Below are 23,170 nucleotides of genomic sequence, written 5' to 3' on the forward strand. Positions count from 1 at the left end.
CACAGGGAACCTTTGTTTCAGGGAAAGGGGAACATTGTGCAAAGGCAAGAAGAAACATGATCTGCCAGAAGTATTCTTTTTATCTAAAAAAACTAACGTGCCTAGTCACATTTTAAACTGTCACAATAATACCAAATTTAATCAAATACTTCTTTAGAGCTTTTCTTAACTGAAACATGCATTTACTTCAATCAACTAATTTTCAGGAATGAATGACTCTTATAACTCATTTACGTATTATACTAGCTGTCTTGCACCTTTAACTACATGGTCCCACTTACAATTCTAAGACATTAATGGTGCCAGAACTAAAAGCATCTCAATATTAAAATGTCAGAAAGTAAACATTCTGATAAAGAATATTTATTAGTATTTTAATGTCCTTTTAAGACAAAGAGAATCTAGGGTTAAAGTTTATTTTATAAAGAAATCTCATAATCTACAGAGTAGAAAGAAAAATTCCAAAGGCAAATTTTAAAGCAATTTCCGTTTCATTTAAATCTAATCTGACCAAATTCTCTCTTCTGGATTTCATGTAAGGCTAGCATTACATGACATGAAATCTTTCACTCTCTATAAAAACTCTAAACTAGAAAACAAAAATTATTATTCTTGGACCCCCTTCTAGAAATGGGTTAGACTCAGACCATATGCTGATTAAAGGGCTCAATTGAAAGAATTATTACCCTCTTAAGCAGCTACATTTTCTACGTTTCCCCAGTGAAGTTAACACGCTTAAAGTGAAGTTAACCCATTTGGTCCAGGTAAGCGTTGATAAAAGCAAAATAGTAACTACAACAACATGCTGTAAATGAAATAGTAGTAACAGTGCCCAACTGCGGCTCACCTGCTCAACATCGCATCCAAGACTACAGCACAGCAGGTAGTACAGACTACATGATCAATATGTAGTTATTGTTTTAACATACGTTAGATGCATCGGCATATTTCCATAATTTATGTTAGAAGTATAAAACTCTATCACCCCAGATACACTCAGTAAATCCTAGTCTTTCCTTTTCCCGTTTTCTTTAAAGAGAGAAGTCAGATCAATATACTTAAAATGCGTCCTTCACAAAAATAAACTAATTTCATGAACATATTAACATAAAGAACAGGTTACACATCAGAATGTGTAAATAAAAGAGGTGTGCTAAGTTACACAAACTTTTGAATATGGATGAATATTACTGAGCAAGTTATGTTCTCTAAGGAAGCTAGCTTGGGTAGTGAAAACACTAAAAATATTTTTATTATAGAGTAAAAAAGAAGATAAAGTAACTTTGGAAAAGCATAGTTGCCATCTTTGAAATTCTGGGGACGTTATATAAGAACTAAACTGACACCTTCCAAGGAGAGATGAAATCTGCACATACACAAATTGAAAAAGAAGAAGCAAACTTACCACCCTTGGAATATACACACACCAAGCCAGGTCATGATATCCAATTTATATATTTTCTGTATGTGCAAAACAGAATTTCAAATCCTCAGAGTCCTAATACTGGAGCCACAAACACCAGATGAACTCAAAACTACTGCCTTGAGATCACCTTTAAACTTTAAACCAAAACTATCTCCTAAAGTCTTCTTAAAAGCAAACACATCCTGGCCCAGCAAGCCTTGATGACGATGTTCCTGCTCAGAGCAGTCAATCCACACAGAAAACCATATGGCCGGCCCCACGATGAGACATGACATCCCTCAATGACCCACAGCCCTACAAGGGACAACACTGGACACACAGTGTGGGAATTGCACGCGATCTGATCGCACCATACTGAGGTAGAACACTAAAGGCATGCAACAGAACAGCATACCAAATATAGAATACCAAATACCAAAAATAGATTTGGGGGCCAGGGCTTGGCACCCCATCAGACTCGACCAGAAAACACTCCTAAAGGCCAACAAACAGTCCTTGAACTAACTACAAGCTTTTCTTTTTTGGTTGTTGTGTTGTGATATTTTTGTCTTGTCATTGGCTTTTTGTTGCTTGGTTTTGCTAATGTCTTTTTTTTGTGCATTCTATTATCTCTGAAGGTCTATCTAAATAGGATGGGCTGGATGAATAATCTGGAGGAGAAAACAACGGGACTGACAGTTCCGGGGGGACATGGGAGGGGGGTTTGGGGAAGAAAGAAGTGGTGTTAACAAACCAAGGGAACAACAAGTGATCCAAATTGGTGGTGAGGAGGGTGTAGGAGGCCTGGTAGTGCATGATCAAGGGTAATGTAACTGAGAGGAATTACTGAAACCCAAATGAAGGCTGAACATGATGACAGTGGGACAAAAGGAAAGTCAAAGGAAATAGAGGAAAGAGCTAGGAAGCAAAAAGAATTTATAGAAGTCTAATAAAGGCATGTATCGTATATACTCGTATATAAGCCAAGTTTTTCAGCACAAAAAATGTGCTGAAAAACTGGGGTTCGGCTTATACATGGGTCAATGGTACCCCAGTGAGGTGTAACATCTCGTGGGTGATTGCCATTCCTCTGCTGTTCATTCAAAGCCCTGCTGACACTGCAGGGCTTTGAATGTTTGTTTACTCACACCTAACCAATCAGAGCCGTCCTATGACTTGGTAGGAATTCACAGAAGTACCCGTAGTGATTCACTTACGCCAGCAGCTGAACTTTTAAGGATGTGTCTGTGGCTGTGATCCATCTCTCCCCTCTGTTCTCTGTGTTAATTCCCACCCTGCATTTCCCACCCTAGGCTTATACTCAAGTCAATCAGTTTTTCTGGTTTCCCAGGTAATAATTAGGTACCTTGGCTTATACTCGGGTTGGCTTATATTTGAGTATATACGGTATTTATATATGAGGATGGGGAAATAGATTTATGTGCGTATATTTATAGGTTTAGTATTAAGGTAGCAGATGGACATTCGGCCTCCACTCAAGTACTCCCTCAATGCAAGAATGCTTTGTTCTATTAAATTGGCATTCCATCATGCTCACCTTCCCAACACAATCACTAAAGACAAAGCAGGTGCAATAAGCAAATGTGGTGAAGAAACCGATGGTGCCTGGCTATCGAAAGAGATAGCATCTGTGTCTTAAAAGGTTTGAAGGTAAACAAGCAGCCATCTAGCTGAGAAGCATCAAAGCCCACATGGAAGAAGCGCACACCAGCAGCTTGTGTGACCACAAGGTGTCAAAGGGATCAGGTATCAGGCATCATCAGAACAAAAAAATCTTATCACTGTGAATAAGTGGGAGTGCAAGGTGGGGACCCAAAGCCCATCTGTAGGCAACTGTACACCCTCTATGGAAGGGTCGCTGGGAGGAGACAAGCCAGTCAGGGTGCAGTGTAGCAATGATGAGACATACAACTTTCCTCTATTAGTTCCTAAATGCTTCCCCCGCACCACCCCCTCCACTATCATGATCTCAATTCTACCTTACAAATCAGGCTAGACCAGAGGATGTACACTGATACATATAGGAACTGGAAACACAGGTAATCTAGGATGGATGAGCCCTTGAAGACCAGTACTGAGAGTGGCTATACCGGGAGGGTCAAAGGCAGGTGGGGTAGAGAGGGGGAACAGATTACAAGGATCTACTATAACCTCCCCGTTGGGGGGTGGACAACAGAAAAGTGGGTGAAGGGAGAGGTCAGACAGTGCAAGACATGACAAAATTATAATTTATAAATTATCAAGGGTTCATGAACGGGGGGCGGATGAGGAGCTGATGCCAGGGGCTTACATGAAGAGCAAATGTTTTGAGAATGATAAGGATAACGAATGTACAAATGTGCTTTATACAATTGATCTATGTATGGATTGTGATAAGAGTTGTATGAGCCCCCAAGGAAATGATTAAAAAATAAATCATCAAGCTGTTTAGTTTCGCTAATAAAGAATGCCACCCTATGTATATATGTATATATGTACCATATTAAATGAAGGGGGAAGTGCAGAGTGGAGACCCAAGGCCCAAGTGTCGGCCAATGGAGATCCCCTCAGAGGGGTTTAGGAGAGGAGATGGGTTAATTAGGGTGCGAGGTAGTACCGATGAAGAACACAGCTTTCCCCCAGATCCTGGATGCTTCCTCCCCCCAACTACCATGATCCGAATTCTACCTTGCAGGGCTGGATAGGGCAGAGGTTGTACACTGGTACATATGAGGGCTGGAGGCACAGGGAATCCAGGGTGGATGATACCTTCAGGACCAAGGGTGTGAGGGACAATGCTGGGAGAGTGGAGGGTGAGTGGATTGGAAAGGGGGAACTGATTACAAGGATCCACATGTGACCTCCTCCCTGGGAGAGGGACAGCAGAGAAGGGGGGAAGGGAGACTCCGGATAAGGCAAGATATGACAAAATAACGAGGTATAAATTACCAAGGGCACATGAGGGAAGGGGGAAAGGGGAGGGAGGGGAAAAAAAAAAGAGGACCTGATGCAAAGGGCTTAAGTGGAGAGCAAATGCCTTGAGAATGATTGGGGCAGGGAATGTATGGATGTGCTTTGTACAATTGATGTATGTATATGCATGGATTGTGATAAGAGTTGTATGAGCCCCTAATAAAATGTAAAAAAGAAAAGAGGAGAAAAAAATGATTAGGGCAAAGACTGTACAGATGTGCTTTATACAATTGATGTATGTATATGTATGGACTGTGATAAGAGTTGTATGAGTCCCTAATAAAATGTAAAAAAATAAAAATAAATAAAGAATGCCGCCCTTGAGCATTCCGCTAAGATCTCTGTAGGATAAACTAGAGGTCAGTCAGTTTATGTTAATGGAGAAACAGTTAGTTGTTCAACTGAAAGAATGTAATCAAAGTAACTGAGCTGTACTTTCCCAATAACAATAAATTATGTTTTAAAAGGTTGTTCTCTCTGTAAATAAAGACAAAACTGTGATGTATTCTTCTATTTATATACTTAGCTCTGTGCCATGTTCTTTCTGGCCACAGCTCTTCAGACTCTTCAAAGCTTCTAAAAGAGGACTGGGGGAGGCAGGGGTTTGGGTGGGAGCTCTGGACTGGTAATCAAAAGGCTGCAATAAAACTCATGACCAACGCCTATTGGAAAAAATGTCATCTCTATGGTGCAGGTGGTATTTCAATTCATTAGTACGTATTTGAAGGGAAACATTTCAAGATAGTCTTAAACGACAACCTCCTCTACATTCTACATCCAGTTTCTGCCATGGTTTGTGAGATGTATAATGAAAATTCATTATGCAGTTAAATCTGAAAGATAGAAACAATCAATCTTTCATTCATTAGACTCAATGTACCCAAACTTCCTTTTAAAGGACAACACATAGATATAGACACACACACACCACCTAACCCATTGCCATTGATTCCGTTCTAACTCTTAAGAAATTCTATAAAACATCGTGAGCTGTCCCACAGGGTTTCTTTTCCAGACTAGTTCAAACCACTGATCCTTATACTGGCAGCTAAGCAACTGATCACAGAACTAAAAAAGCTCATTCAGAAATGCACACTATTGCAAGAAATTACAAATGGCACTTATATGGAGATTTCATGCATCCCTCAAATTTCACATACCTCTGTAACATAAATATTTCCTCCAATTCCATCATCAGTAAAACAGGAATATTACCATCTACCTCCCGACACTGTTGTGGGGATTTTTGTCTTATGGAGATTAACAAATTGAAGATACATATACTAAATGGTTAGGCTTCAAAGAAAACAGTGGTCTCATCACCTGCATGCTTCAAATGAAATGACAATTATGAAAGATTTCGCAGCCTTTGATGTCACAAGAAAATTTTCAAACTTACCAAGGTTTATTTTACTCTTCTAGTAAATAGCTAGAAATCATAACTTTTCTTAAATGATGAACCACAACCAATCCCTTCTCAAACTACTTTAGTGTCAACATTGCAGAGCAGTGAATTGCTATTGTATGGCCCTTCTAAGCCATGATTTTCCACTAGTCTTGTCATTTCCACAAACAATAGGCTGGAATTATGCAAATCAAGTGTTTATGGCTCACCAGGGGAATGGGTATTAATGCAATCAAGGTATGTAAAATCTTTTCAGGGTAAGGGCTATGCAATTAAGGTGAAAAGGTTGTAAAAGTTTGGCCATCACTCTAAGCTTAAAAGGAGCTAATCCCAGAGTGGAACTCACTACCATCAAGAAGACATGGGAGTAGAGGTGGTCATTTGGACCCAGGGTCCCTGTGCAGAGAACTTCCTAGTCCCAAAGGCCACAGACAGCACTAACATTGGTGCAAGACTGCAAGAAGTAGCAGCAAAACCAAAACCAAACTCACTGCCATCAAATCCATGTTGACTCGAGTGACCCTACACGACAGGACAGATCTGCCCCCCGTGAGTTTCCGAAACTATAACTTTTTATGGTAGTAGAAAACCCCATCTTTCTCTCTTGGAACAGCTACTGGATTCACACTGCTGACCTCCCGGAGTACAGCTGAATGTGTAACCCTTACACCACCAGTGGAAAATACAGCACGGCCAAAACAGCAACAAAATTTAGAGCAACACAAGATGACACAGTGGGCTTCCTAGATCATAAAACCAAGGGGCTACAGTGGGTTGCCCCTCCATGGAGTGGGGGAGCTGAGTCAATTCAATCAAGGCTGTTCTGGGTAGGAAACTTCTTGGCAGAGTGAAGTGTCTCCACGCCCTTACTAGCAGAACTGAAGAGCTTTCTAACACTTGTTTGAACAGGACCATGGCCAAAAGCAAAGGCCAGGTGGCAGAAACGACGAGCTAGGTCTGTCTGCTGACAGAGCTGAGAAGAAGCTGCCCTGATCAAGTTGTAGTCTGGTACTATCCTAATAGACGCCACAGTCAGGAGGCTGATCACAACTCAGCGAAGAAGTGAGGAGTGTGAATAAGGAGCATGTAGTGTCACACTTGGTTTAAAACAGTGGTTCTCAATCTTCCTGATGCCACGACCTTCCTCATGACACCCTCAACCATAAAATTATTTTCCTTGCTACTTTCTAACTGCAATTTTGCTACTATTATGAATCAGGCAACCCCCGTGAAATGGTCACTCGACCCCAAGAGTAAGCGAGTATCCTTCTGGAACAAAAAAATGAAAACTTATTGAACAGAAGGACCCAGACTATGTGACAAACTGGGACTACAGGACTGTCCACGTGAATCACTGGCTCCTCTATATTGAGACTAGAGCTACATGGTGTCCAGCTGCCACTACAAAATGCTCCGATCAGAGACACCACAGGTAGATGCTGACAAAAAGCCAAACTTTGTGGAACAAAACTCTGAATTCTTAAAAGAATGCACAACTCACTTCCTGGACCTAATGAAATTGGAATCATCCCTAAGACTAGGGCTCTGTTACTCTTTATCTTTAAACCTTAAATCAAAACTTGGGCCTTAAAGTTAACTTTTAAACTAAGTAACAGTTTAACTTAAAGACTGTTAATTTTTACTTCAGTACATTACTTATCTGAAACCAAATTGTGACAGCTATGTTAAAACAAAGATATGAAGGCTGGGGGCAGGGGGTTTAAGTCAATGACGATAAGATCAAACAACTAGAACAAAACCAGTGAGAATGTTGACAAATGGGGAAGGCTGGACTCAGTCACACATCACTATGTCGAGTTACTGTTGAATGAGAATGGGTTTTACTGCGCATTTTTTCACAAAAAATGAAATTCGATTATTTTCTTAGATCAGGCTTTTAGGGAAAAATATAATAACAATCCAAAACAGAAGCTCTATATGAAACCCACAGTCTTGCTACAACATATTCACCATTTTCAAATAAATCAAAAGGTCTATCTGGGTAGTAATACTAAATTAGCATTACATACAATTATAATATTAGAATAACATCAAAACAAGTCCAACATACTTAACAGGCCACAGTCCCTGAAGGGAGACTAAGTATGTCACAAGGAGAGAAGGCTAAGTGCACAAGCCACTGCGCATCCCAGAGAGAGAGATACGGTCAGATCCGGTTTAAAAGGGGAGTGAAAAAATGTCAAGATAAGTAGTTTTGGCAAAGTAAAATGACTGGCTAGCTCAGTCATGAGTACATCAAGGAACTTGACAAACCGTAAGGAAACACTGGGCTTAGACTTCTAGCCAGTTAATGCATTTTTATTCTTAAGACTTTACTAGGTAAACTGGAAAACTTTTAAGTCCCCAATTTTAAAACATTAAATATATTTTTTCACCATCACCAATTTTATTTAATAGATTACAAAAAAAATAAAGAATCTAAGATTTGTTACCCAAGATAAACATAGAAATGTTTATACAGACACTGGCGGGATTAAGATCAGGAAAGGTGGTGCATCGGGGTTATATGCTCTCATTGTATGTACTCCTATGTTTGCTGAGCAAATGACTTGAGAAGCTAGATTACATTAAGAATGGAGCATCAAGATTGGTGAGAAACTCATTAATCTTAGATAAGTATATGGTACAACCTTGATTGCTGAAAGTCATGAAGCATTTACTGATGAAGAACAAAGACTAGAGCCTTTGGTGTAGATTGCAACTCAATTTAAGACAAAGATCCTCACAGCTGAGCCAATAATCAATACCATGTTAAATAGAAGATTGAAGTTTTCAGGGATTTCATTTTACTTGGAACCTGAATCAATGTTCATTAAAGCAGTCAAGAAACGAAAAGGCGTATTGCACTGGGGAAAATCTGCTTCAAAGACTAGCTCACCTTATCCAGACCAGTGTACTTTCAATCTCTATGTATACTTGCAAAAACTGAGCAATGGTTAAGAAGACTGAAGAATTGAGGTAGAATATTAAAGGAACCACCATAACAAGAATGCCTCAAGAAAGTACAGCCCTACGAGTACTCCTTAGAATTGAGGGTGGTGAGGCTTCATCTCACTAATTCTGGGAGTCTAGTCCCTGGAGAGGGCCATCATGGTTGGGAAAGTAAAGGGCAACAAAAAAGAGGAAGATCTTCAATGAGATGACTGACACACACTCAGTGGCTTCAACAAGGGGCTAAATATAGGAGCAATAGTGAAGATGGTGCAAGACTGGGTATTTTGTTCTGTTATACAGAGTCACTACAAATCAGAACCAAGTCGATTGCTTTTAACAACAAAGTCACATACATTTTTTATTTTGTTTTAATCATTTTACAGGGGGAGGGGCTAGTACAACTCTTATCACAATCCATACATACATCCATTGTGTCAAGCACATTTGTACACTTGTTGCCAAACATTTGCTTCCTACTTGAGTCCTTAACATCTGCTCATTTTCCCACTCCCCTCATAAACCTTTGATAATTAATAAATTATCATTTCGTCATATCTTGCACTGTCCGACATCTCCCTTCACACACTTTTCTGTTGTCCATCCCCCAGGGAGGAGGTTATATGTAGATCCTTGTAATCCGTTCCCCCCTTTTTACTCCACCTTCCCTCCACCCTCTAAGTATCAACACTCTCATCACTGGTCTTGAAGGGGCCATCTGTCCTGGATTCCCTGTGTTTCCAGTTGCTATCTGTACCAATGTACATCCTCTGGTCTAGCTGGATTTGTACGGTAGAATTGGGATCATGATAGTGGGGGCAGGAAGCATTTAAGAAGTTGTATGTTTCATAGCTGCTACCCTGCAACCTGACTGGCTCGTTTCCTCCCCGAGACCCTTCTGTAAGGGCTGTCTAGTGGCCTATAAGTGGGTTTGGGGCCTCCACTCCGCACTCCCCTCCTCATTCAGTGTATGAGTTTTTGTTCTAATGATGGCTGATACCTGATCCCTTTGACACCTCGTGATCGCACAGGATGGTGTACTTCTTCCATGTAGGCTTTGATGCTTCTGAGCTAGATGGCTGCTTGTTTACCTGAAAGCCTTTAAGACACAGATGCTGTATCTTTCGATAGCCAGGCACCATCAGTTTTCTTCACATTTGCTTATGCACACATTTGTCTTCAGCAATCGTGTTGGGAAGGCATGCATCATGAAATGCCAATTTAATACAATAAAGTGTTCTTGCATAGAGTAAATACTTGAGTGGAGGTCCAATGTCCATCTGCTGCCTTAATACTAAACCTATAAATATATGCACATAGATCTATTTCCCCACCATCCCATATAAATATATTTACATATGTACATGCCTGTATTTAGACCTCTATAAATACCCTTTGTCTCCTAGTTCTTTGCTCTATTTCCTTTTACTTTCCACTTGTCCCACTATCATGGTCAGCCTTCACTTGGGTTTCAGTAATTTCTCGGTTACATAACCCTTACCAGGCCTCTCACACCCTCCTTGCCACTGAGTTTGGATCACTTGTTGCTCCCTTGTCCCTGGGTTGATCAACCACCACCTCCTTACCCCGCCCCCACCCACCACGCCCCCCCCAACCATTGGTCCAGTTGTTTTCTCCTCCCAGTCTATCTTATCTAGATCTGCAGCAATAATATGCACCCAAAAAACAAGGCATAGCAAGACAAAGCAACAAAAGAGAACACGATGACAACAAAAAAGAAAACCAATGACCCATAAAAGAATAAATTAATGAGAAAAAGAAAAAATTTTTAAAAGGAAAACCTTTGCATAGATCAAGGTCTGAGTTTTGACCTCTAGGCATGTCCCCCAGTCAAGTCCAATGGGGTGCCACGCTCTGGTCCCCAAGTCTATCCTTTTCACTCCCCCTCCCTGCTCTGCTTTCCCGGACTGCTGTGCCGCACGCCTTTAGTGTTTTGCCTCGATGTCGCAAGGTCAGTCCAGGCCAATCCTGACGGGTCTCCAATGTTGTCCCCCATAGAGCCATGGGTCAGCGAGGGACGTCGTGTCTCATAGTGGGATCAGCCATATGGTCTACTCTGGGCTTTGGATATTCAGAGCGGGATATCATCATCCAGGCCTGGTGGGCCAGAATGTGCTCCACTCTCCCTCCCTCCCCATCCATTTGCTCCCATGAGTCACATACATGTTTAAAACCATGGCAGAACTATTATTAGTATTTGGTATTACTATTAATTTGAGATTTAAAATAGAGGTATTTCATTTTATCAGTAGTTTGAGTATTCAATAATATTTAATATTCAGGAAAGTCAAAAGGTATTTGGTAAAGATAAACTATGGACGTAATCAAGAAATGGCGGTTCTGGTGGAGCTTGATCACAAATGCAATGTAACCAAGAGAAATTACTGAGAGCCATCTGAAGGTCAAACATGTGATAGTGGGACGGGAGAGAAGTAAAAAGAAAAAGAACTAGGAGGCAAAGGACATTTATAGAGGTATAAATACAGGCACGTACATATGTAAATATATTTCAATATAACGATGGGACTATAGGTCTATGTACATATATTTATGTTTAAGGATTAAGGTAGCAGATGGACATTGAGCCTCCACTCCAGTACCCCCTCAACACTTTGCAAGAACACTTTGTTTTCTAATAACCTGGCATCCTGTGATGCTCACCTCCCTACACAATCACTGACGACGAAATGGATGAATAAACAAAGGTGGTGAAGAAAACTGATGGTGCTGGCATTTACAAGATATAGTGGCTGGGATCTTAAAGGCTTGAAGTTTAAACAAGGGGCCAACTAGCAGGGAAGCAGCAAAGCCCACGTGGAGGAAGCACACCAACCCATGTGATCACAAGGTATTGGGGCATCAGACGACCCAAAGCCCATCTATAGACAACTGGACATCCCCTCACAGAAGGGTTGCAAGGAAGGGACGAGCCATGCGGGCGCAGTACAGCACACACAAAACACACAATGCTTTAATGCTTCCTCCCCCCCCCCCCCACCACTATCAAGACCCCATTTCTATCTTACAAATTTGGCTAGACCAGAGCATGTACACTGGTACAGAGCTCTTTACACAGGAATTCGGGACAGATAAATCACTTAGGACCAATAATGAGAGTAGCAGTACCATGAAGGTAGGAGGAAGGTGGGAGGAGAAGGTGGAGAAAGGGGAAATTGATCGATGGTCAACTCCCCAACCTCCAGGGGAATGAACAACAGAAACATGGGTGAAGGGAGATAGCAGAGGGTGTAAACTATGAAAATAAAAACAATTTACAAATTATCAAGGGTTCACATGGGTGGAAAGATGGGGCAAGGAGGGGAAAAAAGAGAAGCTGATACCAAGGGCTCAAGCAGAAAGAAAATGTTTTGGAAATGATGACAACAAATGTACAAATATGCTTAATACAACTGGTGTATGGATTGTTACAACACCTGTAAGAGCCCCAATAAAATGATTTATTTAAGAAAAGAGAGAGCCAGCTATCAAAAGATATAGCATCTGGGGTCTTAAAGGCTTGAAGGTAAACAAGCGGCCATCTAATTCAGAAGCAACAAAGCCCACATGGAAGCAGCACACCAGCCTGTGCGATCACGAAGTGTTGAAGGGATCTGCTATCAGGCATCATCACAACAAAAAATCTTACCTTAGTGAATGGGGGGCGGGCGCGCAGGGGTGGAGTGGAGACCCAAAGCCCATTTGTAGGTCACTGGACATCCCCTTGCAGAGGAGTCTCGGGGAGGAGACGAGCCAGTCAAGGTGCAGTGTACCAATGATGAAAAATACAATGTTCCTCTAGTTCCTAAATGCTTCCTCTCCGGCCCCCCCACCCCATCATGATCTGAATTCTACCTTGCAAGTCTGGTTAGACCAGAGGATGTACACTGGTACAGATAGGAACTGGAAACACAGGGAATCCAGGACAGGTGATCCCTTCAGAACCAGTGGTGTGAGTGGCAATACTGGGAGCATAGAGAGAAAATGGGTTGGAAAGGGGGAACCGATTACAAGGATCTACATGTGACCTCCTCCCTGAGGGACGGACAACAGAAAACTGGGTGAAGGGAGATGTCAGACAAGGCAAGATATGACAAAATAATAATTTATAAATTATCAAGGATTCATGAGGCAAGGGGAGTGGGAAGGGAGGGGAGCCCCTAATAAAACAATTGAAAAGAGAGAAAGCTCTCAACAAACAGAATCCAGGATAAGCCCCTCAGGACCAGTAATGGGAGTAGCGATACCATGAGGGCAGTGAGAAAAAGGGGGAAACCAATTCCAATAATTGATGTATTTATCCCTTCCTTGCAGCCCTTCCCCCACCGAGTGACAAACAACAGAAACATAAGTGAAGGGTGACAGTGGATGGTGTAGGATATGAAAATAATTTATAAACTTAGGGTGGGAGAGGGGAAAAAAGTTCAGAGGAAGGGATATCATGGGTTCAGGTGAAAGGAATTATTTGGAAAGAGATGATGCCAACATGTACAAATGTGCTTGATACAGTAGCTGTATATGGAGTGTTATAAGAGCCCCCAGCAAAATGATTTTTTAAAAAGAAATGGGTATTTTATATGTTTAAAAAAGTAAAGCCATAAAATTATAGAAACCTTTATTAAGCAGAGCTATCAAAATATGAATCAATTGTTTCACAACATATCCTCCACCTAGTTCTATACATTCCTGAAAGTGGTGTTTCCATCTCTCCAATCCCTCCTCAAAGAATTCTGTGCTCTCCATTGACACCAGAATTGATCACGTAGTGTGGGCACCCAGGGACTGAAATCAGGTTGCTTTTCAATACCCTAAATTTGAGAAACAAAGGGGGTAAAATAGGGCTGGGGGAGAGAGTTAAGATTTCCCAATCAAAGTCTCATAGGACAATCTCTGCTGATCTTAAAATACACACGTCCGCTAAGGTGATGGAAAATACTTCTTGGCACCAACACTTTTCCAGGACTTTTTCTCCCCAATGTAAAATTAAGCAGCGATTTTAAAGCAGAACACTTTCAAACGCATGTGCACTAAATGAAAGGCAACATTCTTCAGTTGTCTGTACTAATATCTATATTGCTTTGTTCATAATAAAAGAGTTTGCTATTGAGTTTGCTCTGGGGCCGTTCTTAAGCTGGCTCTGTCCCGCAGCAGCCCACGCATGCCCAGGTCATGATTTCCACCCCTTATGAACCGGGAAGAGGAGGCAGAATGGTGCAAGTGTGGACACACAACACTCCAGACCCACAGGGCCAGTGGGACTAGTCTTGTCTGTGCACACTCGGTCTTCAGAGCCCACACAGGTATGAGAGAATCATACAGCCCAAACGGAGTCAGCGGAAGAGAATCCATGTGACTGAGACGTCAGCCTCACCCACCTCAGTGGACTGGGACCAGCTGCCCAGGAAAGAGAGTTCCTAAGATGGAAAAACTGATTTCTTCCTGTAACATAGAAAAAAGACAGCTTAAAAAACAGAGAGGAGGCTTTTGAAACTGAAAGGTAGCCTGGCATGGGTCTGCTGCTGGGAACAAAATCTCTATAGTTAAACAAGATGAAGACTTAGCATTAAATTCATTGGGAAATAAATTTAAAGTTAGCAGCATGTAAACTATGTTGGAATTGTGCTCCTACTAAAACTACATGGGGGAAAAATAAAATTTCACGAGGCTACACAGTCTAAGAAATGTGTAACGTATCTATTATTTGCTTTAAAATATGTTAGCTACTATTACTACTTCCATTTGGGGCACGCACTCTGTGCCAGTCACTGTTACACACTTTTTTTTTGTTTTGTTTTTAACAATTTATTGGGGCTCATACAATTCTTTTCACAGTTCATACATATACATACATCAATTGTATAAAGCACATCTGTACAGTCTTTGCCCTAATCATTTTTTTCTCTTTTCTTCTTTTACATTTTATTAGGGACTCATACAACTCTTACCACAATCCATACATATATATACATCAATTGTATAAAGCACATCCATACATTCCCCGCCCCAATCATTCTCAAGGCATTTGCTCTCCACCTAAGCCCCCTGCATCAGGTACTGTTACACACTTTTTGTGGACATAAAGCCATCCATCCTCACACGTGGATTTATTTTCATATTTTACAGCTGAAGAAATTATGGTATAAATCAACCTTTGTTACTCAGCAACCAAATTAAGAGTCTCAAACTTGCTCACAGTCAAATTCACTCCACTGATGCCCAGAACACACACAAGTCTAATCCTCCCTAAGTCCCGTCCTAAAATATTTAATGCTTATATAGTCATATATATGCTGTACTTATTCAATCCTTAACAGAGATCAAACAATTCTAATGTATATACCCTGTTTTTCAAATGAGGAGACATAGTCACAAATATGATTTGCCCAAAGAGACATACAGAAGTGGCAAGGCCAAATTCAGAACTCAGGTCATGCTACTTCCAAGAAAATGACAATACTTATCCCTACAGAGTAACTCACAAAATTAGGGGCCTAGCCAACCACTAATAAAAATCTGAACTAAACATGAAAAACATGAGCTCGTTGGCACCATAAATAATGAAGAACAGGGTGTGGGGAGGGAGGGTTAAAAATGAGGAGCTGATACCAAGGGTTCAAGTAGAAAGAAAATGTTTTTAAGAATGGTGATGGCGACAAATCTACAAATGTGCTTCACACAACGGATGTGTGTATGCATTGCAATAAGAGTTGTACGAGCCCCCAATAAAATGATTTATAACAAATTATGAAGAACAGTGAAGTTAACTTTATCATAAAAGAAATTTCTATGCCTAGTTTTCAGCGCATCATTCATCAGTGAGTTTTTGCATAGTACTGCAGCAGGTTCCAGCATGTGATGAAGGAAAAGAAAGCAAACAATATCTAATCTATTGAACTAGTTTTCCTCAAAACTGAATGGGCCTGTTCTGTTTCTTAAATTGTGGTGATCATACATAAGAAGGCTTTAGGTTGCACATGAATAAGGGCAACTATACTAATGTGTATTGATTAAATGATTCAGAAAAAGATAATGAATTCAAACATTATAATCAATAAAAATAAGGAGGCAATAAGTCAACATAATAGTTACACATCTAAAGGAGGTAAGATGGGGTTTGAATTCTATGTTTTACCCTTAAAGGAAAAAGTAAGCCAACTTTTTAAAAAGTGAACTAAAAGATAAATATGGATGTAGCAAAAAATCATGAAGGTGGTATGCGACTAACAGCAAAGAAATAATAACATTCAAGTATTTGATCGATATTACATTGGACGGAACAAAATTCCCTTCTTTAAGAAATCCACAGGTGGATCTAACAGTCTCTTGGCTTTAAGAAGATTTTGCTTATAATATAGATTTTAGGCGTTAATAAAAACTAATTTTAAATATTGTGATTTTTAGTGATAGTGTCAAATTATCTAAGCATAAGGAATTTGAAATGAGGGTGAAAAAAGCTCAATAAAACAAGCATTGTCAATACCATAATAGCTAATATTTATTGATCATTTAAATATAAGTGTATATTATGCTGAATTGTATTACCTCCACACTATTAGGTTGTATTATTATCCCCCATTTTAGAGATGAAGAAATAGCTTAATTTAACAAGGAATAGAGAAAGTTTTCAAAACAAAAAAAAAGTTTTCCTAAATAGTTAAATTTTGAAAGACTGGAAGTACCAGTTTTCCCCATCTCTCTCAATTCTCAAATGCCAGACACAACATCCATCTAGCTAACAAAACCAAAATACAACGGATAGTATTTACAACAAAGTTAGTTGACAACATAGTCCCACAACTTCAAAAGCTAAGTTGGTGATGGCCTGTGTATTTCTGTTATTGATTAAAAGCAAAGCAAAGTAGGTACCGGAAGGGCCTCAAGACTAAGAGAAGGGTACCCTCTCTGTGAATGCAACAGGTATTCACTGAAAATCAAGTCATTAAACATATCAAGTTGCATTGAAAATTACTGGTCACTGGCATAAAAACTCGGAAACCACGACAAATGAAGTTGTTGGAAAATAGGTTCTGGGTGTTAGAAGCACACTGGAGGTCACATGATAAATGTCTGCAAGAACCACCGCTTATTCATTTCAAGTACCTTTTTTTCAACATACACAGTGACTACACATGGTGACCTCACCCTATGTACTATGTATGAATCAAACAGACATTGTGAATAGACAATAAAGAAACTCAGTGTCGTTAGACAAAATAAGGCCAGGGTTTGGCTGTGGAAAGGACCAACAATTGCTCATATGAAAATTCAGGTTGAACCTAAAGAAAATTAAAACAAATATACCAGAAACAAAATACATTGACTTAAGAGACCATCTCAAGAACAGATTTAATGCACCAAACACTATCCCGCATGAAGAAAGCAAAAGGTCATCAAAAAGACAGGAAAGAAAAGCTGAAAATGATGTCAGAAGAAACTCAAATTATATCCCTCATTACCATCGAGTTGATGCCACCTCACAGTGAAGGGGTAGAATTGCCCCTGTGGATTTCCAAGACTGTAACTCTTTGTGGGAGTAGAAAGCCTCATCTTTTTTAAAAAATCATTTTATTAGGGACTCATACAACTCTTATCCATGTGTGTAAAGCACATTTGTACATTCATTGCCTTCATCATTCTCAAAACATTTGCTCTTCACTAAAACCCCTGGCATCAGATCCTCATTTTTCCCCTCCCTCCCTCATGGACCCTTGATAAAACTTATAAATTATTATTTTGTCATATCTTGCTCTGTCCGATGTCTCCCTTCACCCACTTTTGTTGTCCGTCCCCAGGGAGGAGGTTAGAGAACCTCATCTTTCTCCCCCAGAGGCAGCATATGATCAAGAACTTGAAGCAGGGCACACTGCACTGAGAGTACTGGTGAAAAACCGGCTGGCGGAATTGAGGAAATACCGCTGAAGCACTGGAGCAACCACTCATCTAGATCAAGAAATTTGGAAGAGAACTACCTGGCCAACTGACTGAAATCCATATTTGTGCTATTCCAAAAAGAACGAGATCCAATTGAATGCGGAAATTATCGCACAATTCCATTGATATGACATGCAAGTGAAATGTTCTTAAAGAAAATTCAACAATAGTTACAACAATACATCAGCAGGGAACTGCCAGAAATTCAGGCCAGATTAAAAGAACATAGAATGAGGCCTCTTGGCTGACAGAAAAATGTTTACTTGTGTTTTTATTAACTATGCAAAGACATTCAACCTTGTGGATAACAAGCTATGGCTAACATTACAAAGAATGAGAATTCCTGAACACTTCATGGTACTCATGTGGAACCCGCAAACAAATCAGTACACAAGTCACTGAAGCAGACCAAGGGATACTGTGAAGTTTGACATCTGGAATGTGTGCATCAGGGTTGTATCCTTTTATCATACTCAATTTGTATGCTGAGCAAATAATGTGAGAAGCAGGACTGCTTTCTTTATGCAAGAATGTGACGTCAGGTTTGAAGAAAGGATAAACACCCTGAAATATGCAAATGACATAATCTTGCTTGCTGAAAGCAAAGCACTTACTGATGACTATAAAAACTACAGCCTCCAGTACGGACTACAACTTACTGTAAAAACACACGTATCATATAAATAACATCATGATAAACCAGGAAGTCATTAAGGTTGTCATGAATTTCATTCTACTTGAATGCAAAATCAACTCTCAGGGAAGGAACAATCTAGGAATCAAAATACGCTTTAAGTACGCTTTTTTTTTTTTTTTGCTGTACAAACCTCTTTAAAGTATTAAAGAGCAAAGATGTCACTTCAAAGACTAAGCTCCACCTGTGACTCCCTGTACCACAAAAGGTCTTTATAGGAAAGAAAAAACAATAAAGGAAAAAACATCCAGGTAGGAAAAAAAAGCCTGCGCTCAAAGCATCCTGAAACGTGAAAAGAAAAATATACTGAGAAAAGAAAATATATGATGACCCAAAATGCAGAATGGGAAATTTACACTTGATAAAAAAGGAAAAAACAAAACTTCTTGGTACCTAGGCAAAAAAAGTTGGGTGTTTTGAAAGAATAAAAGAAAACACAAGGCGGCGGCTACAGCACCATTACCGACCGCTCTCTAATACAGTTCCGCTTCTAACTCACCGAGGTCCAGCTGAAGGTAAGGGGGTGAGTGAAGTATCCCACCATGGCTTCTACAGCAACCTGCTTGCAGATCAAGCAGTGATGAAGCACCCACCCAGGAAGCAGCTGGCTACAATAGCCACTTCTAAGAGCATACCCTCCGCTGGAGGGTGAAGAAACATGGTTACAGGCGTGGTGTGGTAGCACTTCGTGAAATTAGACATCAGAAGTCCTTCTGAAGTCCACTGAACTTGTGTGTGCAAACGTCCTCTCCATTTTCTAAGGTGAAAAACTGATCAGGACTTCAAAAGAGACCTGCACTTCTAGAACGCAGCTGTCAGTGCTTTGCAGGAGGCAAGGGAGTTAAATCAGACCTTTGTGAAGACACCAACCTGTATGCTATCCATGTCAAAGGCCTAATAATTGTGCCAACAGTCATCCAGCTAACATGCTGCATACATGGAGAAAACATGCTTAAGAATTCACTATGCCCGTAAGCAATGAGGCAGAAAGCCTGCCTAGCATTCATGAAATACATTATCCTTCCCTCTGTATATATGTACATCGTATCAACACCTCCACAGAGAACACCTACTCAGCAGGTCAGTTTTCAAGATGTGGGGAAAGGGAGATTGTTCAGCGGCTGCCATAGAAAACTGTGCTAAGTTCACTCCAACCCAAGAGATACTCCTACCCATGTGAGAAGGAAACCTTACAGGAAAGTCAAGTCAAGATGGGCAGAGAGGGTCATGCAAGCCTCAGGAAACGCAATTACAATTCTATTGATAGGAGACAGGAAAGTACACCGAACAATACCAGAGTGAAACCAAGGGGAGCATGAGCTTGGTACTAGGTTCCTAAATGGACACTGTTGACCTAGTTCCTATGCAGCTCTTGGTGACCCAGTCCGTGTGCTATACACTACGAGGACTTAAGACTGTTCTACAGGGTACACATTCAGGAGGACTTGATCGGGAAAACCCACTAAGTGAACTGGGCTTGACTTCAAACTCAGCAGTGGCCACTTGCCTGGTATGAGAAGCAGCTAGAACAGGCAGGCATCGGACTTGGTTGACTCTCTTGCCTTGAGGATGCCCAATGAAGGGTGACCCTGAACCACCATATACTATATTCATGACCTCCTTGCTTTGTTGTAACAAGTCCATGGCTTGAACTACAGGTACGATTCTGAATTTTTAAAAGTTACTTCATTTTTCACTCCCTCAAATTGTGGGAAACCAACACCGAGGGAAATATGACGAGGACTACATTCCCTAACTTATAACAGAGGGAACCGGGAAAGCTGGCATTCCATGGTAGGAAAGCCTCCACTTTGCTCAGTTAGAGGTAAAGCCCAAGAGCAGTATCCTGCTTTAGATGTCATTCCCAGACTCCCCCCTCACAGCTATGCTGCATTAATGTGAGCACATGGTTGATTATATCTTCGTATACAACAGCGGTTGGGGGTCTCAACCCATTTGGGGGTCAAATGACCTGTTCACAGGGGTCACCCCATTCATAACAGTAGCAAAACGACAGTTATGAAGTAGCAACAAAAATAATTTTATGGTTGGGGGGTCACCACATCATGAGGAACTGTGTTAAAGGGTCAGGGCATTAGGAAGGTTGAGAACCACTGCTTCAAGTGAATAGCCAGAATAATTAGAAAGCCTAAACCCTTTCAACACCCAACCCTGTTTACATAAAATAGGTTTCTAGCTTATCTGCTAAATAGCAAAACAAGCTTTACATTGTCTTTCCTTTTCATGTCCAAGATACCCTCAAGCCAGCACCAACATGTATTCCTCGAAAGCTCTGAGGAGCCCTGGTGGGTTACCCATTAGGCTGTGAATCACAAGGCCAGCAGCTTGAAACCACCAGCTGCACAGCGGGAGACAGACACACCTTTCTGCTCCTAAAAAGATTTAGTCTCCGAAAACTATGACTCGGAATCAACTTGATGGCACTAAGTTTATGCCTGCAAGAGTCCTGGTGCAGAGACCGAGCCTGGTATTGATTGCCTTGTCAGTTGTACAGTGCACCCGTGGAGGCACTCACATCAAAACACGTGCTTTCTGCCCACAGGGTCTGTATGGTGGTCAGATTTTCTGTGCGATGGTTCCATACATATTTAAAAAAAAAAAAAAGATCCTAGTGAACTACGCACAGAGCTGCTGGTCGTCACAGGCCTGCGGTTCAAAGCCACCAGCCACAAGGGAGACAGATGCTGCAATCTACTCCCAGAAAGACACAGTCTCAGAAACCTAAAAGGACAGTTCTGCCCTGTCCTGTAGTCTTGCTTCTTGCTATGAGCCAGAATCGACTAAATGCCAGTGAGTTTGGGGTTTTGTGGTCCAGACTATAAGACAAAGCAGGGGGAAAGCCTGGCAATCTACTTCCTAAAACTGCTCACTGAAAACAGACAGATCCTGTGGTGACTAGAGTCACCAGCAACAGGTTCTAGTCAACAAGACTGCAACTAACAATACATTTTTATGTACCTGTTATTCCTATCCACTTATCACACTGACAGCAATGCCCTTTTCACCTTTTATTACTAAAATAAAGGAGCGTTTTGTCTTCTTGCCCTCAATATACCGTATATACTCGGGGATAAGCCAACCCGAATATCAGCCCAGGCACCCAATTTTAACCACAAAAACCGCATTAAAAATGTGGTGAAAACTCGGCTTATACACGAGTGTGTACGGTAATCTGACAGGCATGGTTCTGCTGTTGTGATGGGATATTACTGGGAGATTTGCCCTATCGCCAACTCCTGTTGTTATGTAAACAGAGTCCAGTTACTGCAGTTTAATCTGTGCAAGTCAGCAGCTCGTGTATTTCGGTGCACAGCTGGCCCACACTCATCATTTTTTTCAACTGGGTTTTATATTCTGTACCATTAGCTAAACTAATGACACTATCAATGTGTAATGCATTGGGTTGCTAATCGCAAGGTCAGCTGTTTGAAACCACCAGCCAGGTCCACAGGGAAAGAATATGCTTTCTCGTCCTTTGAAAATTTGCAGGCTTAGTGACTCACAGGAGCAGTCCTACCCTGTCTTACAGGGTTGCTCTGAGTCAACATTGACGTGATGGCAGTCTGAGTACAGATAATATTCTACAAATGAAAATGGCAATGATATCTCTAAGGTGAACCACCGACATATATAAACCATAGGTGCATGAATGAATTTTGGGCTTGCACTTAATTTTAGCCATAAGCTAAGAAGAATTAATTTTTTAATCGTTTTATTTGGGGCTCATACAACTCTTACCACAATCCATATCTACATCAATTGTTTAAGTCACATTTGTACATTCATTGCCCTCATTATTCTCAAAATATTTGCTCTCCACCTAAGCCCCTGGCATCAACTCATTTTTTTCCCCTCCCAAGAATTAGTTCTTAAGACATGGCTCTCCTTGATGTTCCCCCTCAGGAACAGATTGGTGAAGATATGGGTGCTATAGCAAATTGTGGTGGGAAAACTAGATGGTACTTGGTTATCAGAAAGAATAGCATCAGGGGTCTAAGAAGCTAGTTTTCAAACAAGCAGCCATTTAAGTGAGTCCACAGAGAAGAAAGACATAAGCCTGTGTGATCCAAGTATTAGAAATAATACAATCTAAATCCAAAATAGTAGCAGAGCTTAAGTTGTGAACACCTGTTTGCAGAGGGTTATGTATAACAGTGAAAATCCCAAAACCCATTTGCAGGGTCCACACATGCATTAAGGCTCCGGTGAATCCCCTGTGATCATAGCTGAGGGATGTAAGCAGCCCTTGTGATCCGAGTATTAAAAAATACATATGACAGATGTAGTTAGGTTAAAATGTAACATCTTAACACGATCTCCATTTTGACTCATTTTAAAGCAGTTTCCGTTTTAAAAAAAATAACTGAAGGGGAAATACATGTGAATTATAAGTCCTTGGTGAACACCCTGACCATAGTTTTATCTATTTTCTGCTTTCAGATTGAGCATTTTACCTGTTTTACCTTTGATACTGTCTGGGTTTTCTGTATATGACATCCAGGGTAAGTCGTCTAAAGAGACAGTAACTGGATTAATGTTTTCCTGGGGACAGAGCAGGAGAGGCTGGGGGGTAAGAGGGAGCTTTAACAGAGAATTCAAGAATGAAGAAAATGTTCTAAAACAGACTGTGGTGATGACTGAACTACTAGATGTAGTATTCTAGATGTGACTGAACTATTGAATTTTGTGATATACGTGAGTATATGCCCAAAAAACTGTTGGCGGAAATAATCCACTGTGATGGAAAACATTTCATTCCTTAACAAAAAAA

At 40.7% G+C, this 23,170-nt stretch overlaps 1 protein-coding gene and 1 pseudogene across 2 annotated transcripts in view; one reads left to right on the forward strand and one right to left on the reverse strand.

Annotated features, from left to right (window-relative positions):
- PPP4R2 (protein phosphatase 4 regulatory subunit 2) overlaps window positions 1-23,170 on the reverse strand; it is a 71,171-nt gene that overhangs the window by 35,181 nt on the left and 12,820 nt on the right. The gene's annotated exons all lie outside the window — the stretch shown is intronic.
- Window positions 20,860-20,986, forward strand: LOC142449726 (small Cajal body-specific RNA 14; annotated as a pseudogene).

Source organism: Tenrec ecaudatus, chromosome 5 (assembly GCF_050624435.1).
Source record: "Tenrec ecaudatus isolate mTenEca1 chromosome 5, mTenEca1.hap1, whole genome shotgun sequence".
Lineage (NCBI taxonomy): Eukaryota > Metazoa > Chordata > Mammalia > Afrosoricida > Tenrecidae > Tenrec > Tenrec ecaudatus.